Source organism: Ranitomeya imitator, chromosome 8 (assembly GCF_032444005.1).
Source record: "Ranitomeya imitator isolate aRanImi1 chromosome 8, aRanImi1.pri, whole genome shotgun sequence".
NCBI classification, from domain to species: Eukaryota; Metazoa; Chordata; class Amphibia; order Anura; family Dendrobatidae; genus Ranitomeya; species Ranitomeya imitator.
Window position 1 is genome coordinate 82894840 of NC_091289.1, and position 16716 is coordinate 82911555.

The following is a 16716-nucleotide window of genomic DNA, read 5'->3' on the forward strand; positions in this document are numbered from 1 at the left end:
AGAGTGACCCCGCCCACCAAATGTGACCCAGAGTGACCCCGCCCACCAAATGTGACCCAGAGTGACCCCGCCCACCAAATGTGACCCAGAGTGACCCCGCCCACCAAATGTGACCCAGAGTGACCCCGCCCACCAAATCGGACCCTGAGGGGCCCCGCCCACCAAACCGGACCCAGAGTGACCCCGCCCACCAAATCGACCCAGAGTGACCCCGCCCACCAAATGTGACCCAGAGTGACCACGCTCACCTAATCGGACCCAGAGTGACCCCGCCTACCAAATCGGACCCTGAGGGGCCCCGACCACCAAATCGGACCCTGAGGGGCCCCGACCACCAAATCGGACCCTGAGGGGCCCCGACCACCAAATCGGACCCTGAGGGGCCCCGACCACCAAATCGGACCCTGAGGGGCCCCGACCACCAAATCGGACCCTGAGGGGCCCCGACCACCAAATCGGACCCTGAGGGGCCCCGACTTCCAAATCGGACCCTGAGGGGCCCCGACCACCAAATCGGACCCTGAGGGGCCCCGACCACCAAATCGGACCCTGAGGGGCCCCGACCTCCAAATCGGACCCTGAGGGGCCCCGACCACCAAATCGGACCCTGAGGGGCCCCGACCACCAAATCGGACCCTGAGGGGCCCCGACCACCAAATCGGACCCTGAGGGGCCCCGACCACCAAATCGGACCCTGAGGGGCCCCGACCACCAAATCGGACCCTGAGGGGCCCCGACCTCCAAATCGGACCCTGAGGGGCCCCGACCTCCAAATCGGACCCTGAGGGGCCCCGACCTCCAAATCGGACCCTGAGGGGCCCCGACTACCAAATCGGACCCTGAGGGGCCCCGACCACCAAATCGGACCCTGAGGGGCCCCGACCACCAAATCGGACCCTGAGGGGCCCCGACCACCAAATCGGACCCTGAGGGGCCCCGACCACCAAATCGGACCCTGAGGGGCCCCGACCTCCAAATCGGACCCTGAGGGGCCTCGACCTCCAAATCGGACCCTGAGGGGCCCCGACCTCCAAATCGGACCCTGAGGGGCCCCGACCACCAAATCGGACCCTGAGGTGCCCCGCCCACCAAATCGGACCCTGAGGGGCCCCGACCACCAAATCGGACCCAGAGGTGTCCCACCCACCAAATCGGACCCTGAGTGACCTTGCCCACCAAATCGGACCCTGAGTGACCCTGCCCACCAAATCAGACCCTGAGTGACCCCGCCCACCAAACCTGCGCCTGAGGGGCACTCAAGTGTGAAAGTCTTGCAGGGCAGCCCGGGCACCATTCCAAAGCACTATCTGTAGTTCCTTCAGGAAATACCCATCTAGTTATAGTGCTTTGGGACAAAGCACTATATTGTTATTCCACCGTAGTCAACTTATTCTTCTTATTATTATTCAGTCCGCAATTAATGCGGCCCGAACCGCTGCACGCACAGACTCCAGTGAGGTGTCATTTCGAAGCCAGCGTTCCTGGCAGGTGTGCTAAGTATTTTTCGTGTCGATCGGATTTGTAGTTTTGGCGCAATTGGCGTTTGAAAATTTCGTCTCAATGCATTTCAATGGGAAATTGTTCCAACAATAAGGGATAATGGCTGATTTCTGAGGCAATTTCAAAATAACTGCCAACTGCCACCTGGCTGATGAGCTCATTGCTATGTGCAGTCAGACCCAGTTACTATGCCAACGCCTACGAACTCTACATGACCCCACCAGCACACAGTTTTGCCAGATAATATCAGCTCTTAAAGTGACCCCGCCCACCAAATTATTACCTGAGGTGTCCAGCACACCAAATCTGACCCAGTGTGACCCCGTCCACCAAATCAGACCCAGAGGGTAAGTGCACCCCCGCCCTGTATGTGCAAAAGTAAGTGCACCCCCGCCCCGTGTGTGCAAAAGTATGTGCACCCCCGGTCCCGTGGGTGAAAAGTAAGTGCATCGTCGGTCCTGTGGGTGAAAAGTAAGTGCACCCCCGGTCCCGTGGGTGAAAAGTAAGTGCACCCCCGCTGCCATATGTGAAAAGTAAGTGCACCCCCGATCCCGTGTGTGAAAAGTAAATGCACCCTCGGTCCCGTGGGTGAAAAGTAAGTGCACCCCCGGTTCTGGGTGTGAAAAGTAAGTGCACCCCAGGTGTGCAAAATTAAGTGCACCCTCGGTCCCGTGGGTGAAAAGTAAGTGCACCCCCGGTCCCGGGTGGGAAAAGTAAGTGCACCCCCGTTCCCGGGTGGGAAAAGTAAGTGCACCCCCGGTCCCGTGTGTGAAAAGTAAGTGCACCCCCAGTCCCGTGGGTGAAAAGTAAGCGCACCCCAGGTCCCGTGGGTGAAAAGTAAGTGCACTCCTGCTGCTATATGTGAAAAGTAAGTGCACCCCCGATCCCGTGTGTGAAAAGTAAGTGCACCCCCGTTCCCGTGTGTGAAAAGTAAGTGCACCCCCTATCCCGTGAGTGAAAACTAAGTGCACCCCCTATCCTGTGAGTGAAAAGTAAGTGCACCCCCGCTGCCATATGTGAAAAGTAAGTGCACCCCCGATTCCGTGTGTGAAAAGTAAATGCACCCTCGGTCCCGTGGGTGAAAAGTAAGTGCACCCTCGGTCCAGTGGGTGAAAAGTAAGTGCACCCCCGGTCCCGTGTGTGAAAAGTAAGTGCACCCCCGGTCCCTTGGGTGAAAAGTAAGTGCACCCCCTATCCCGTGAGTGAAAAGTAAGTGCACCCCCGCTGCCATATGTGAAAAGTAAGTGCACCCCCGATCCCGTGTGTGAAAAGTAAATGCACCCTCGGTCCCGTGGGTGAAAAGTAAGTGCACCCCCGCTGCCATATGTGAAAAGTAAGTGCACCCCCGATCCCGTGTGTGAAAAGTAAGTGCACCCCCGCTGCCATATGTGAAAAGTAAGTGCACCCCCGATCCCGTGTGTGAAAAGTAAATGCACCCTCGGTCCCGTGGGTGAAAAGTAAGTGCAGCCTCGGTCCCGTGAGTGAAAAGTAAGTGCACCCCCGCTGCCATATGTGAAAAGTAAGTGCACCCCCGATCCCGTGTGTGAAAAGTAAGTGCACTCTCGGTCCCTTGGGTGAAAAGTAAGTGCACCCCCTATCCCGTGAGTGAAAAGTAAGTGCACCCCCGCTGCCATATGTGAAAAGTAAGTGCACCCCCGATTCCGTGTGTGAAAAGTAAGTGCACCCTCGGTCCCGTGGGTGAAAAGTAAGTGCACCCTCGGTCCAGTGGGTGAAAAGTAAGTGCACCCCCGGTCCCATGTGTGAAAAGTAAGTGCACCCCCGGTCCCTTGGGTGAAAAGTAAGTGCACCCCCTATCCCGTGAGTGAAAAGTAAGTGCACCCCCGGTCCCGGGTGTGAAAAGTAAGTGCACCCCCGGTCCATTGGGTGAAAAGTAAGTGCACCCCCGGTCCATTGGGTGAAAAGTAAGTGCACCCCCTGTCCCGTGAGTGAAAAGTAAGTGCACCCCTGCTGCCATATGTGAAAAGTAAGTGCACCCCCGATCCCGTGTATGAAAAGTAAGTGCACCCCTGATCCCGTGTGTGAAAAGTAAGTGCACCCCCGGTCCCGGGTGGGAAAAGTAAGTGCACCCCCGTTCCCGTGTGTGAAAAGTAAGTGCACCCCCGATCCCGGGTGTGAAAAGTAAGTGCACCCCCGGTCCCGGGTGTGAAAAGTAAGTGCACCCCCGGTCCCGAGTGTGAAAAGTAAGCGCACCCCAGGTCACGTGGGTGAAAAGTAAGTGCTCCCCCGCCACCCAAATCGGACCCTGAGGGGCCCCGCCCACCAAATCGGACCCTGAATGGCCCCGCCCACCAAATCGGACCCTGAGGGGCCCCGCCCACCAAATCGGACCCTGAGGGGCCCCGCCAAACAAATCGGCCCCTGAGGGGTCCCGCCCACCAAATCGGCCCCTGAGGGGCCCCGCCCACCAAATCGGCCCCTGAGGTGCCCCGCCCACCAAATCGGACCCTGAGGGGCCCCACCCACCAAATCGGCCCCTGAGGGGCCCCGCCCACCAAGTCAGACCCTAAGGGGCCCCGCCCACCAAATCGGACCCTGAGGGGCCCCGTCCACCAAATCGGACCCTGAGGGACCCCACCCACCAAATCGGCCCCTAAGTGGCCCCGCCCACCAAATCGGCCCCTTAGGGGCCCCGCCCTCCAAATCGGCCCCTAAGAGGCCCCGCCCACCAAATCGGCCCCTGAGGGGCCCCGCCAACCAAATCGGCCCCTGAGGGGCCCCGCGCACCAAATCAGCGCCTGAGGGGCACCGCCCACCAAATCGACCCCTGAGGGGCCCCGCCCACCAAATTGTCCCCTAAGGGGCCCCGCCCACCAAATCGGCTCCTGAGGGGCCCCGCCCACCAAATCGGCCCCTGAGGGGCCCCGCCCACCAAATCGGCCCCTGAGGGGCCCCGCCCACCAAATCGGACCCTGAGGGGCCCCGCCCACCAAATGTGACCCAGAGTGACCCCGCCGACCAAATGTGACCCAGAGTGACCCCGCCCACCAAATGTGACCCAGAGTGACCCCGCCCACCAAATGTGACCGAGTGACCCCGCCCACCAAATGTGACCCAGAGTGACCCCGCCCACCAAATGTGACCCAGAGTGACCCCGCCCACCAAATGTGACCCAGAGTGACCCCGCCCACCAAATCGGACCCAGAGTGACCTCGCCCACCAAATCGGACCCAGAGGTGCCATGCCCACCAAATCGGACCCAGTGGTGCCCCGCCCACCAAATCGGACCCAGAGTGACCCCGCCCACCAAATGTGACCCCGCCCACCAAATGTGACCCAGAGTGACCCCGCCCACCAAATGTGACCCAGAGTGACCCCGCCCACCAAATGTGACCCAGAGTGACCCCGCCCACCAAATGTGACCCAGAGTGACCCCGCCCACCAAATCGGACCCAGAGTGACCTCGCCCACCAAATCGGACCCAGAGGTGCCATGCCCACCAAATCGGACCCAGTGGTGCCCCGCCCACCAAATCGGACCCAGAGATGCCCCGCCCACCAAATCGGTCCGAGAGGTGCCCCACCCACCAAATGTGACCCAGAGTGACCTCGCCCACCAAATGTGACCCAGAGTGACCCCGCCCACCAAATGTGACCGAGTGACCCCGCCCACCAAATGTGACCCAGAGTGACCCCGCCCACCAAATGTGACCCAAAGTGACCCCGCCCACCAAATGTGACCCAGAGTGACCCCGCCCACCAAATCGGACCAAGAGTGACCCCGCCCACCAAATCGGACCCAGAGTGACCCCGCCCACCAAAAGTGACCCAGAGTGACCCCGCCCACCAAATGTGACCCAGAGTGACCCTGCCCACCAAATGTGACCCAGAGTGACCCCGCCCACCAAATGTGACCCAGAGTGACCCCGCCCACCAAATGTGACCGAGTGACCCCGCCCACCAAATGTGACCGAGTGACCCCGCCCACCAAATGTGACCGAGAGTGACCCCGCCCACCAAATGTGACCCAGAGTGACCCCGCCCACCAAATGTGACCCAGAGTGACCCCGCCCACCAAATGTGACCCAGAGTGACCCCGCCCACCAAATGTGACCCAGAGTGACCCCGCCCACCAAATGTGACCCAGAGTGACCCCGCCCACCAAATGTGACCCAGAGTGACCCCGCCCACCAAATGTGACCCAGAGTGACCCCGCCCACCAAATGTGACCCAGAGTGACCCCGCCCACCAAATGTGACCCAGTGTGACCCCGCCCACCAAATGTGACCCAGAGTGACCCCGCCCACCAAATGTGACCCCGCCCACCAAATGTGACCCAGAGTGACCCCGCCCACCAAATGTGACCCAGAGTGACCCCGCCCACCAAATGTGACCCAGAGTGACCCCGCCCACCAAATGTGACTCAGTGACCCCGCCCACCAAATGTGACTCAGTGACCCCGCCCACCAAATGTGACCCAGAGTGACCCCGCCCACCAAATGTGACCCAGAGTGACCCCGCCCACCAAATGTGACCCAGAGTGACCCCGCCCACCAAATGTGACCCAGAGTGACCCCGCCCACCAAATGTGACCCAGAGTGATCCCGCCCACCAAATGTGACCCAGAGTGACCCCGCCCACCAAATGTGACCCAGAGTGACCCCGCCCACCAAATGTGACCCAGAGTGACCCCGCCCACCAAATGTGACCCAGAGTGACCCCGCCCACCAAATGTGACCCCGCCCACCAAATGTGACCCCGCCCACCAAATGTGACCCAGAGTGACCCCGCCCACCAAATGTGACCCAGAGTGACCCCGCCCACCAAATGTGACCCAGAGTGACCCCGCCCACCAAATGTGACCCAGAGTGACCCCGCCCACCAAATGTGACCCAGAGTGACCCCGCCCACCAAATGTGACCCAGAGTGACCCCACCCACCAAATGTGACCCAGAGTGACCCCGCCCACCAAATGTGACCCAGAGTGACCCCGCCCACCAAATGTGACCCAGAGTGACCCCGCCCACCAAATGTGACCCAGAGTGACCCCGCCCACCAAATGTGACCCCCGCCCACCAAATGTGACCCAGAGTGACCCCGCCCACCAAATGTGACCCAGAGTGACCCCGCCCACCAAATGTGACCCAGAGTGACCCCGCCCAGCAAATGTGACCCCCGCCCACCAAATGTGACCCAGAGTGACCCCGCCCACCAAATGTGACCCCGCCCACCAAATGTGACCCAGAGTGACCCCGCCCACCAAATGTGACCCAGAGTGACCCCGCCCACCAAATGTGACCCAGAGTGACCCCGCCCACCAAATGTGACCCAGAGTGACCCCGCCCACCAAATGTGACCCAGAGTGACCCCGCCCACCAAATGTGACCCAGAGTGACCCCGCCCACCAAATGTGACCCAGAGTGACCCCGCCCACCAAATGTGACCCAGAGTGACCCCGCCCACCAAATGTGACCCAGTGTGACCCCGCCCACCAAATGTGACCCAGAGTGACCCCGCCCACCAAATGTGACCCAGAGTGACCCCGCCCACCAAATGTGACCCAGTGTGACCCCGCCCACCAAATGTGACCCAGAGTGACCCCGCCCACCAAATGTGACTCAGTGACCCCGCCCACCAAATGTGACTCAGTGACCCCGCCCACCAAATGTGACCCAGAGTGACCCCGCCCACCAAATGTGACCCAGAGTGACCCCGCCCACCAAATGTGACCCAGAGTGACCCCGCCCACCAAATGTGACCCAGAGTGACCCCGCCCACCAAATGTGACCCAGAGTGACCCCGCCCACCAAATGTGACCCAGAGTGACCCCGCCCACCAAATGTGACCCAGAGTGACCCCGCCCACCAAATGTGACCCAGAATGACCCCGCCCACCAAATGTGACCCAGAGTGACCCCGCCCACCAAATGTGACCCCGCCCACCAAATGTGACCCCGCCCACCAAATGTGACCCAGAGTGACCCCGCCCACCAAATGTGACCCAGAGTGACCCCGCCCACCAAATGTGACCCAGAGTGACCCCGCCCACCAAATGTGACCCAGAGTGACCCCGCCCACCAAATGTGACCCAGAGTGACCCCGCCCACCAAATGTGACCCAGAGTGACCCCACCCACCAAATGTGACCCAGAGTGACCCCGCCCACCAAATGTGACCCAGAGTGACCCCGCCCACCAAATGTGACCCAGAGTGACCCCGCCCACCAAATGTGACCCAGAGTGACCCCGCCCACCAAATGTGACCCCCGCCCACCAAATGTGACCCAGAGTGACCCCGCCCACCAAATGTGACCCAGAGTGACCCCGCCCACCAAATGTGACCCAGAGTGACCCCGCCCAGCAAATGTGACCCCCGCCCACCAAATGTGACCCAGAGTGACCCCGCCCACCAAATGTGACCCCGCCCACCAAATGTGACCCAGAGTGACCCCGCCCACCAAATGTGACCCAGAGTGACCCCGCCCACCAAATGTGACCCAGAGTGACCCCGCCCACCAAATGTGACCCAGAGTGACCCCGCCCACCAAATGTGACCCAGAGTGACCCCGCCCACCAAATGTGACCCAGAGTGACCCCGCCCACCAAATGTGACCCAGAGTGACCCCGCCCACCAAATGTGACCCAGAGTGACCCCGCCCACCAAATGTGACCCAGTGTGACCCCGCCCACCAAATGTGACCCAGAGTGACCCCGCCCACCAAATGTGACCCCCGCCCACCAAATGTGACCCAGAGTGACCCCGCCCACCAAATGTGACCCAGAGTGACCCCGCCCACCAAATGTGATCCAGAGTGACCCCGCCCACCAAATGTGACCCAGAGTGACCCCGCCCACCAAATGTGACCCAGAGTGACCCCGCCCACCAAATGTGACCCAGAGTGACCCCGCCCACCAAATGTGACCCAGAGTGACCCCGCCCACCAAATGTGACCCAGAGTGACCTCGCCCACCAAATGTGACCCAGAGTGACACCGCCCACCAAATGTGACCCAGAGTGACCCCGCCCACCAAATGTGACCCAGAGTGACCCCGCCCACCAAATGTGACCCAGAGTGACCCCGCCCACCAAATGTGACCCAGAGTGACCCCGCCCACCAAATGTGACCCAGAGTGACCCCGCCCACCAAATGTGACCCAGAGTGACCCCACCCACCAAATGTGACCCAGAGTGACCCCGCCCACCAAATGTGACCCAGAGTGACCCCGCCCACCAAATGTGACCCAGAGTGACCCCGCCCACCAAATGTGACCCAGAGTGACCCCGCCCACCAAATGTGACCCCCGCCCACCAAATGTGACCCAGAGTGACCCCGCCCACCAAATGTGACCCAGAGTGACCCCGCCCACCAAATGTGACCCAGAGTGACCCCGCCCAGCAAATGTGACCCCCGCCCACCAAATGTGACCCAGAGTGACCCCGCCCACCAAATGTGACCCCGCCCACCAAATGTGACCCAGAGTGACCCCGCCCACCAAATGTGACCCAGAGTGACCCCGCCCACCAAATGTGACCCAGAGTGACCCCGCCCACCAAATGTGACCCAGAGTGACCCCGCCCACCAAATGTGACCCAGAGTGACCCCGCCCACCAAATGTGACCCAGAGTGACCCCGCCCACCAAATGTGACCCAGAGTGACCCCGCCCACCAAATGTGACCCAGAGTGACCCCGCCCACCAAATGTGACCCAGTGTGACCCCGCCCACCAAATGTGACCCAGAGTGACCCCGCCCACCAAATGTGACCCCCGCCCACCAAATGTGACCCAGAGTGACCCCGCCCACCAAATGTGACCCAGAGTGACCCCGCCCACCAAATGTGATCCAGAGTGACCCCGCCCACCAAATGTGACCCAGAGTGACCCCGCCCACCAAATGTGACCCAGAGTGACCCCGCCCACCAAATGTGACCCAGAGTGACCCCGCCCACCAAATGTGACCCAGAGTGACCCCGCCCACCAAATGTGACCCAGAGTGACCTCGCCCACCAAATGTGACCCAGAGTGACACCGCCCACCAAATGTGACCCAGAGTGACCCCGCCCACCAAATGTGACCCAGAGTGACCCCGCCCACCAAATGTGACCCAGAGTGACCCCGCCCACCAAATGTGACCCAGAGTGACCCCGCCCACCAAATGTGACCCAGAGTGACCCCGCCCACCAAATGTGACCCAGAGTGACCCCGCCCACCAAATGTGACCCAGAGTGACCCCGCCCACCAAATGTGACCCCGCCCACCAAATGTGACCCCGCCCACCAAATGTGACCCAGAGTGACCCCGCCCACCAAATGTGACCCAGAGTGACCCCGCCCACCAAATGTGACCCAGAGTGACCCCGCCCACCAAATGTGACCCAGAGTGACCCCGCCCACCAAATGTGACCCAGAGTGACCCCGCCCACCAAATGTGACCCAGAGTGACCCCGCCCACCAAATGTGACCCAGAGTGACCCCACCCACCAAATGTGACCCAGAGTGACCCCGCCCACCAAATGTGACCCAGAGTGACCCCGCCCACCAAATGTGACCCAGAGTGACCCCGCCCACCAAATGTGACCCAGAGTGACCCCGCCCACCAAATGTGACCCAGAGTGACCCCGCCCAGCAAATGTGACCCCCGCCCACCAAATGTGACCCAGAGTGACCCCGCCCACCAAATGTGACCCCGCCCACCAAATGTGACCCAGAGTGACCCCGCCCACCAAATGTGACCCAGAGTGACCCCGCCCACCAAATGTGACCCAGAGTGACCCCGCCCAGCAAATGTGACCCCCGCCCACCAAATGTGACCCAGAGTGACCCCGCCCACCAAATGTGACCCCGCCCACCAAATGTGACCCAGAGTGACCCCGCCCACCAAATGTGACCCAGAGTGACCCCGCCCACCAAATGTGACCCAGAGTGACCCCGCCCACCAAATGTGACCCAGAGTGACCCCACCCACCAAATGTGACCCAGAGTGACCCCGCCCACCAAATGTGACCCAGAGTGACCCCGCCCACCAAATGTGACCCAGAGTGACCCCGCCCACCAAATGTGACCCAGAGTGACCCCGCCCACCAAATGTGACCCAGAGTGACCCCGCCCAGCAAATGTGACCCCCGCCCACCAAATGTGACCCAGAGTGACCCCGCCCACCAAATGTGACCCCGCCCACCAAATGTGACCCAGAGTGACCCCGCCCACCAAATGTGACCCAGAGTGACCCCGCCCACCAAATGTGACCCAGAGTGACCCCGCCCACCAAATGTGACCCAGAGTGACCCCGCCCACCAAATGTGACCCAGAGTGACCCCGCCCACCAAATGTGACCCAGAGTGACCCCGCCCACCAAATGTGACCCAGAGTGACCCCGCCCACCAAATGTGACCCAGAGTGACCCCGCCCACCAAATGTGACCCAGTGTGACCCCGCCCACCAAATGTGACCCAGAGTGACCCCGCCCACCAAATGTGACCCCCGCCCACCAAATGTGACCCAGAGTGACCCCGCCCACCAAATGTGACCCAGAGTGACCCCGCCCACCAAATGTGACCCAGAGTGACCCCGCCCACCAAATGTGACCCAGAGTGACCCCGCCCACCAAATGTGACCCAGAGTGACCCCGCCCACGAAATGTGACCCAGAGTGACCCCGCCCACCAAATGTGACCCAGAGTGACCCCGCCCACCAAATGTGACCCCGCCCACCAAATGTGACCCAGAGTGACCCCGCCCACCAAATGTGACCCAGAGTGACCCCGCCCACCAAATGTGACCCAGAGTGACCCCGCCCACCAAATGTGACCCAGAGTGACCCCGCCCACCAAATGTGACCCAGAGTGACCCCGCCCACCAAATGTGACCCAGAGTGACCCCGCCCACCAAATGTGACCCAGAGTGACCCCGCCCACCAAATGTGACCCAGAGTGACCCCGCCCACCAAATGTGATCCAGAGTGACCCCGCCCACCAAATGTGACCCAGAGTGACCCCGCCCACCAAATGTGACCCAGAGTGACCCCGCCCACCAAATGTGACCCAGAGTGACCCCGCCCACCAAATGTGACCCAGAGTGACCCCGCCCACCAAATGTGACCCAGAGTGACCTCGCCCACCAAATGTGACCCAGAGTGACACCGCCCACCAAATGTGACCCAGAGTGACCCCGCCCACCAAATGTGACCCAGAGTGACCCCGCCCACCAAATGTGACCCAGAGTGACACCGCCCACCAAATGTGACCCAGAGTGACACCGCCCACCAAATGTGACCCAGAGTGACCCCGCCCACCAAATGTGACCCAGAGTGACCCCGCCCACCAAATGTGACCCAGAGTGACCCCGCCCACCAAATGTGACCCAGAGTGACCCCGCCCACCAAATGTGACCCCGCCCACCAAATGTGACCCAGAGTGACCCCGCCCACCAAATGTGACCCAGAGTGATCTCGCCCACCAAATGTGACCCAGAGTGACCCCGCCCACCAAATGTGACCGAGTGACCCCGCCCACCAAATGTGACCCAGAGTGACCCCGCCCACCAAATGTGACCCAGAGTGACCCCGCCCACCAAATGTGACCCAGAGTGACCCCGCCCACCAAATGTGACCCAGAGTGACCCCGCCCACCAAATGTGACCCAGAGTGACCCCGCCCACCAAATGTGACCCAGAGTGACACCGCCCACCAAATGTGACCCAGAGTGACCCCGCCCACCAAATGTGACCCAGAGTGACCCCGCCCACCAAATGTGACCCAGAGTGACCCCGCCCACCAAATGTGACCCAGAGTGACCCCGCCCACCAAATGTGACCCAGAGTGATCCCGCCCACCAAATGTGACCCAGAGTGACCCCGCCCACCAAATGTGACCCAGAGTGACCCCGCCCACCAAATGTGACCCAGAGTGACCCCGCCCACCAAATGTGACCCAGAGTGACCCCGCCCACCAAATGTGACCCCGCCCACCAAATGTGACCCCGCCCACCAAATGTGACCCAGAGTGACCCCGCCCACCAAATGTGACCCAGAGTGACCCCGCCCACCAAATGTGACCCAGAGTGACCCCGCCCACCAAATGTGACCCAGAGTGACCCCGCCCACCAAATGTGACCCAGAGTGACCCCGCCCACCAAATGTGACCCAGAGTGACCCCACCCACCAAATGTGACCCAGAGTGACCCCGCCCACCAAATGTGACCCAGAGTGACCCCGCCCACCAAATGTGACCCAGAGTGACCCCGCCCACCAAATGTGACCCCCGCCCACCAAATGTGACCCAGAGTGACCCCGCCCACCAAATGTGACCCAGAGTGACCCCGCCCACCAAATGTGACCCAGAGTGACCCCGCCCAGCAAATGTGACCCCCGCCCACCAAATGTGACCCAGAGTGACCCCGCCCACCAAATGTGACCCCGCCCACCAAATGTGACCCAGAGTGACCCCGCCCACCAAATGTGACCCAGAGTGACCCCGCCCACCAAATGTGACCCAGAGTGACCCCGCCCACCAAATGTGACCCAGAGTGACCCCGCCCACCAAATGTGACCCAGAGTGACCCCGCCCACCAAATGTGACCCAGAGTGACCCCGCCCACCAAATGTGACCCAGAGTGACCCCGCCCACCAAATGTGACCCAGAGTGACCCCGCCCACCAAATGTGACCCAGAGTGACCCCGCCCACCAAATGTGACCCAGAGTGACCCCGCCCACCAAATGTGACCCAGTGTGACCCCGCCCACCAAATGTGACCCAGAGTGACCCCGCCCACCAAATGTGACCCAGAGTGACCCCGCCCACCAAATGTGACCCAGTGTGACCCCGCCCACCAAATGTGACCCAGAGTGACCCCGCCCACCAAATGTGACTCAGTGACCCCGCCCACCAAATGTGACTCAGTGACCCCGCCCACCAAATGTGACCCAGAGTGACCCCGCCCACCAAATGTGACCCAGAGTGACCCCGCCCACCAAATGTGACCCAGAGTGACCCCGCCCACCAAATGTGACCCAGAGTGACCCCGCCCACCAAATGTGACCCAGAGTGACCCCGCCCACCAAATGTGACCCAGAGTGACCCCGCCCACCAAATGTGACCCAGAGTGACCCCGCCCACCAAATGTGACCCAGAATGACCCCGCCCACCAAATGTGACCCAGAGTGACCCCGCCCACCAAATGTGACCCCGCCCACCAAATGTGACCCCGCCCACCAAATGTGACCCAGAGTGACCCCGCCCACCAAATGTGACCCAGAGTGACCCCGCCCACCAAATGTGACCCAGAGTGACCCCGCCCACCAAATGTGACCCAGAGTGACCCCGCCCACCAAATGTGACCCAGAGTGACCCCGCCCACCAAATGTGACCCAGAGTGACCCCACCCACCAAATGTGACCCAGAGTGACCCCGCCCACCAAATGTGACCCAGAGTGACCCCGCCCACCAAATGTGACCCAGAGTGACCCCGCCCACCAAATGTGACCCAGAGTGACCCCGCCCACCAAATGTGACCCCCGCCCACCAAATGTGACCCAGAGTGACCCCGCCCACCAAATGTGACCCAGAGTGACCCCGCCCACCAAATGTGACCCAGAGTGACCCCGCCCAGCAAATGTGACCCCCGCCCACCAAATGTGACCCAGAGTGACCCCGCCCACCAAATGTGACCCCGCCCACCAAATGTGACCCAGAGTGACCCCGCCCACCAAATGTGACCCAGAGTGACCCCGCCCACCAAATGTGACCCAGAGTGACCCCGCCCACCAAATGTGACCCAGAGTGACCCCGCCCACCAAATGTGACCCAGAGTGACCCCGCCCACCAAATGTGACCCAGAGTGACCCCGCCCACCAAATGTGACCCAGAGTGACCCCGCCCACCAAATGTGACCCAGAGTGACCCCGCCCACCAAATGTGACCCAGTGTGACCCCGCCCACCAAATGTGACCCAGAGTGACCCCGCCCACCAAATGTGACCCCCGCCCACCAAATGTGACCCAGAGTGACCCCGCCCACCAAATGTGACCCAGAGTGACCCCGCCCACCAAATGTGACCCAGAGTGACCCCGCCCACCAAATGTGACCCAGAGTGACCCCGCCCACCAAATGTGACCCAGAGTGACCCCGCCCACGAAATGTGACCCAGAGTGACCCCGCCCACCAAATGTGACCCAGAGTGACCCCGCCCACCAAATGTGACCCCGCCCACCAAATGTGACCCAGAGTGACCCCGCCCACCAAATGTGACCCAGAGTGACCCCGCCCACCAAATGTGACCCAGAGTGACCCCGCCCACCAAATGTGACCCAGAGTGACCCCGCCCACCAAATGTGACCCAGAGTGACCCCGCCCACCAAATGTGACCCAGAGTGACCCCGCCCACCAAATGTGACCCAGAGTGACCCCGCCCACCAAATGTGACCCAGAGTGACCCCGCCCACCAAATGTGACCCAGAGTGACCCCGCCCACCAAATGTGACCCAGAGTGACCCCGCCCACCAAATGTGACCCAGAGTGACCCCGCCCACCAAATGTGACCCAGAGTGACCCCGCCCACCAAATGTGACCCAGAGTGACCCCGCCCACCAAATGTGACCCAGAGTGACCTCGCCCACCAAATGTGACCCAGAGTGACACCGCCCACCAAATGTGACCCAGAGTGACCCCGCCCACCAAATGTGACCCAGAGTGACCCCGCCCACCAAATGTGACCCAGAGTGACACCGCCCACCAAATGTGACCCAGAGTGACACCGCCCACCAAATGTGACCCAGAGTGACCCCGCCCACCAAATGTGACCCAGAGTGACCCCGCCCACCAAATGTGACCCAGAGTGACCCCGCCCACCAAATGTGACCCAGAGTGACCCCGCCCACCAAATGTGACCCCGCCCACCAAATGTGACCCAGAGTGACCCCGCCCACCAAATGTGACCCAGAGTGATCTCGCCCACCAAATGTGACCCAGAGTGACCCCGCCCACCAAATGTGACCGAGTGACCCCGCCCACCAAATGTGACCCAGAGTGACCCCGCCCACCAAATGTGACCCAGAGTGACCCCGCCCACCAAATGTGACCCAGAGTGACCCCGCCCACCAAATGTGACCCAGAGTGACCCCGCCCACCAAATGTGACCCAGAGTGACCCCGCCCACCAAATGTGACCCAGAGTGACACCGCCCACCAAATGTGACCCAGAGTGACACCGCCCACCAAATGTGACCCAGAGTGACCCCGCCCACCAAATGTGACCCAGAGTGACCCCGCCCACCAAATGTGACCCAGAGTGACCCCGCCCACCAAATGTGACCCAGAGTGACCCCGCCCACCAAATGTGACCCAGAGTGACCCCGCCCACCAAATGTGACCCAGAGTGACCCCGCCCACCAAATGTGACCCAGAGTGACCCCGCCCACCAAATGTGACCCAGTGACCCCGCCCACCAAATGTGACCCAGAGTGACCCCGCCCACCAAATGTGACCCAGAGTGACCCCGCCCACCAAATGTGACCCAGAGTGACCCCGCCCACCAAATGTGACCCAGAGTGACCCCGCCCACCAAATGTGACCCAGAGTGACCCCGCCCACCAAATGTGACCCAGAGTGACCCCGCCCACCAAATGTGACCGAGTGACCCCGCCCACCAAATGTGACCCAGAGTGACCCCGCCCACCAAATGTGACCCAGAGTGACCCCGCCCACCAAATGTGACCCAGAGTGACCCCGCCCACCAAATGTGACCCAGAGTGACCCCACCCACCAAATATGACCCAGAGTGACCCCGCCCACCAAATGTGACCCAGAGTGACCCCGCCCACCAAATGTGACCCAGAGTGACCCCGCCCACCAAATGTGACCCAGAGTGACCCCGCCCACCAAATCGGACCCAGAGTGACCCCGCCCACCAAATGTGACCCTGGGGGGCCCCGTCCACCAAATCGGACCCTGAGGGGAACCGCCCACCAAATCGGACCCTGAGGGGCCCCGCCCACCAAATCGGACCCTGAGGTGCCCCGCCCACCAAATCGGACCCTGAGGTGCCCAGCCCACCAAATCGGATCCTGAGGGGCCCCGCCCACCAAATCGGACCCTGAGGGGCCCCGCCCACCAAATCGGACCCTGAGGGGCCCCGCCCACCAAATCGGACCCTGAGGTGCCCCGCCCACCAAATCGGACCCTGAGGTGCCCCGCCCACCAAATCGGACCCTGAGGGGCCCCGTCCACCAAATCGGACCCTGAGGGGCCCCGTCCACCAAATCGGACCCAGAG

At 61.5% G+C, this 16716-nt stretch overlaps 1 protein-coding gene across 1 annotated transcript in view; it reads right to left on the reverse strand.

The window, feature by feature from the left end:
• Nucleotides 1-16716, reverse strand: part of NTMT2 (N-terminal Xaa-Pro-Lys N-methyltransferase 2) — a 683026-nt gene that overhangs the window by 351122 nt on the left and 315188 nt on the right. The gene's annotated exons all lie outside the window — the stretch shown is intronic.